Raw genomic sequence first — 4,255 nt, 5'->3', positions numbered from 1 at the left:
CATGTAATAGTTCTTCATTTCCAGATGCAACGTCAGCAGTTACTTTTCATCACAAGTGCATATGTTCTATACCTTTATAAAATTCTATACGACTGTATAGAACAGAGTCTATTCTTTAGCGAAAGTAAATTTTGCATTTGACTTTACCAACCAAACACAAATACACACTTATTTGACCACACATAGGCTACTATTCACCGTATTGCATAACTACACCATAAGCCACACTAAATAAATACACCGTAGGGCATGTTTAGCTCTCAGCAATTTCCAAAAGCGATTACATGATGTGATCTATTTTCTGCACTGATTTTATTTTGTATCTCTTTGAGGAAATAGATTAGAAAGCATACTTTATATCTGTCTGATAAAAACAGGAAAATTAGCCATTTTCAGCTTGGTAATGCTCCAGTTTGTTTCTTAAAACAAACACAGTCTCAACAGAAATGAGAATAAAACCAAACCTTGAAAGCCAGGATGTAATCTATGTGCTATAAACTCTGAAAAGCAGAAAACAAACACATTATCTCCAAGCCAGCCACTTTACAGTGTTATTTTCGAGGAGCGGTGACCTATTTCAGATGTAAGCCATTTTTAATGCTGGATACCTATCACACTGTTACAGAGGGTTCTAAAAGCCTTCTTCCGTTTTTCTTATTGATTCCTCTGTGAAGCCCAACTTTATCTTTCATTTCATTTCTTTCTTTATTATAGATGTTGTAGGAGGGGAGAACTGAAGAAAAGAGATGGAAACCCATCGTTTGACCTTGAGAGCATGGAGAGAATGGAAGAATGGAAAATGATGTATCCACATAATTGCTAACTTGTTTAATGCATTAACTAAAACTTGAAACTACTAACAAATATACTGAGTGAACTACACAAGAACACTTCAGAGACATGGACATCAGGGACAGTTCTAGACCCCTGTTACCTCCAGAATCTTTCATAGGTTGACCCCTGTTTGTTTTCAATTTATTAATTTGTGTGGAGTTTGAGCTCCCCTTTGCAAACACTGGTACAGGAACATCTGCAGTCACAGGGCCTGGTTTGCTTATGTATGCACCATATTTTACGCATGTGATCCAAAATATTATACTTAGACATATCTATACATAATATATACAGCATGTGCCTATATTTCTAAATATATGCCCAATTCTTTATATGTTCATATAGCTAATAGAGCCCTATCAAATTTCCATATGGACTATAACCTCCATATGGACATAATCTCTCTCTCTCTCTCTCTCTCTCTCTCTCTCTCTCTCTCTCTCTGTATTTCTCAGATATTCCTCCAGTCTCTCTTTCATCTTTCATTCTCTCTAAGCCCTCTCTCTCATATATTTTAGAAATAAACTAGACAACCTCAAATACCTTAGTAGTGAGCCTTGAGGCACTCTAGCACATTTTAAAGCGAACTGAGAAAACTTCCCAGTTTATGGAATTCCACACTAAGCGAAATGTGTCAAGGCTGCACCTGCCCTCGGCTGAACCTCATCAGGACTTCCACAGCGCCATCTTGTACAGATTGTAAACATACTTATGTTGTGCAGACAGACTGTAGAATGTTCTAACCAACTGTTGATCCTTGAAGGTCTCAGCAAATATCTAATCCGTATTTTGTTATTTCTTTACTGGTCTTGGCTTCTTTGCAGTAAGCAACAACCTCATAATGGGCATAAAGGTCATTTAACATTACAAGCGAGTCAGAGGGACATTTCATACAAATCAAATTGCCATTGTCTCTCAGGGCTGCCATGAGATTCTTTCCTGGATCATTTAATTTCATCACTGTCCAGTGCACAAAATACTTATGTGGCCTGAACTGGCACTGGTTTTAAACCAGGAAATATGATGCCATAAAGCATATAATCATACTGTACATGTGGAAATCTGTCATGTCTCCCACCAGAAATCCCTCTTATTACCAGCCCACCCAAATTCACATGCCTAATCTCCATTTCAGCAATTGTTTTTTTGTTTGTTTGTTTGTTTGTTTTTTTTAGCTCTAAATTGCATTTGAGAGTTTCTTGAGTTTGAGGTATTTACTTCTGGAGTTTGGCAGCTTTTAAAATGTCGTTTTTTGACCACGATTGGAATTTCTGAAAATACTGTCATCTATTTTCCTGCTTTTTAACGAAACTCTGCATTTGAGTCAAATTCTCCCAGTGCAGAGTCGCACAATCTCAGAATTAACAACCGAGCTTGGCCATAGCAGTGCCATCACTGAGAATTGTGAAATTTTACATCCATTGGAGTCAAGACAAATTCAGTTTAAAGAGAATTATGTGATTATTGTCTTTTCTGGTCTCCTGGGCTCTTCCTACAGTCAGGAAGTGGAATTCATGCTTTGAGCCACCACTTAAGAACACACATTTCTTGTGTATTCATATAGAACCGTCATGGAAATTGAAAGAAGCATGTAGATTGAGGTGGTGAAGTAATATTACAGCATTTTACACAAATATGACTCTGGTACCATCTTTCATTCTCTCTCACTAGCCCTCTAGCCCTCCTTCTCATCTAGCCCTAGCCCTCCCTCTCATCTTCCCACTAATCTTCCATCTCAATTAACACCTCGTCACCAATAACAACAGGATCCTGTAGCGCCACCAAATTTCGGCAGGTTGCCAAGGTAACCGGGTCAAGTAGCCCAGTTCTAATCCGTGAAAGAAAGGAAAGCTGAGATTGCACCACTAGAGCCTTCAGGATGTGATTAAGACATAAGACGTGTTATCGTTCTAATGGCATGCTGCCGCACTGCTCCTGAACTGCACTTCCTGACAGAGCTTTCTCAGGCATGGATGTTGCTCCTGCAGAAAGTCAGCATCATTTATACTGAACCTAAACATTTCAGTGTGCTCCACCTGCAGTATAATAGGACATCTAATGGGCATCCTGCAGTTGCAGGTGCAGCAGCTGCTTTGGCAATTGTTTCCCTTTTTCTTTCACTTCGGTACTGCCAATTAACCCACCGATTCGTAGCTCCCTCTAGCACTAGCAATGCACTAACGACACTAGGTGGGTAAGGACTAGGAGGATAAACATATGTCCCTGATACATGCAAAGCCAGCCACCTCCTCTTTTCAAACTGTCGCTGATGCCGCATTGCTGGGCAGCTAACACACTCAGTGGAAAGCCTGGTCCCCAGTTCCATCACAACTGCTAACAGACGCTTGTGCAGGCCAACATCGCTTAAGAGTGATGAGAGGAGATCCACCATCTACCCCTCCAGAGAGACCACAGTCATGTCTTGGGATTGGCTCTACTAGAGGAATGTCTTAATGAATAACAGACCAGGTTCAGTATTACGCTCAAGGAACATATGCATCTTTTTCAAGGTCTCCACAGAAGGAAGACCAGGTTCAAGGAGCTCAAAGACACACTGAAAAGGCTTAGTAGAAGTGCAATGTACATGTAGTTCAATACGTAATGATGGAAGTGTATTTTAGTGTTAGACTCATTCTTGGTATTAGGCAGGTAGCTTATTTACAGAGGTGCCTGCTGCCCTCAACTCTCCGAACCATCTTCTGGTTAAACTCTGGTAGACTTATTTTATTATGCTACAGTGCACTAAAGGGTACTCGTATCCACACTAATGATTAATGCATTTAAATTAGAGCTACAATGGGAAAAAAAAATTGTACTTTTGTACTATTATATGTTAATTGTACAAAAAAGTAATTAAGAATAACTTTAATTGTGTTAAGTGTCTGTAATTGTGCTATAATTGAACTATTTTAAGCACACTTAGGTAGACTTTAAACCTACATTTTATATACTGTACACGCAAAGTGAAATTAAACACATTAATAATTCATTCAACTGCATTACTACAATATACTAAGTGTATTAGAAACATACTTAAATAATTATTCAATATATATATATTGTGTGTATATATATATATATATACAAAACAGCCAATCTAATTTCTAGTCTTCTTCTATATATCCAGTTTTGGGATTCGATCTCCAGTCCAGTGCTCAAAGTGCGAGTTCCAACACTTATTCTTGCGGACTGAGACTTTTTACAAGCTGCTAGTGCCCTGCCTCTCCATATCAACTTCGGCAGTTTACAAAATAAAAAACAGTTAGAGTGGAACATAAGGTAAGGAAGCATTAATCTGGTTTAATTTACGCTGAATTTCATTTAAGTCCATATGAAACAGTAGATTGGGAAAATGCTATGCTGGAATTACCTCCTGTTCTCTCTGTTGTCATTCTATGTCTTTGGTTATGTGGTAGAATGT

Source organism: Salminus brasiliensis, chromosome 2 (genome assembly GCF_030463535.1).
Source record: "Salminus brasiliensis chromosome 2, fSalBra1.hap2, whole genome shotgun sequence".
Classification (NCBI taxonomy): Eukaryota; Metazoa; Chordata; class Actinopteri; order Characiformes; family Bryconidae; genus Salminus; species Salminus brasiliensis.
The sequence above is the reverse complement of the archived record's forward strand: the minus strand, read 5'-3'. Positions refer to the sequence as shown.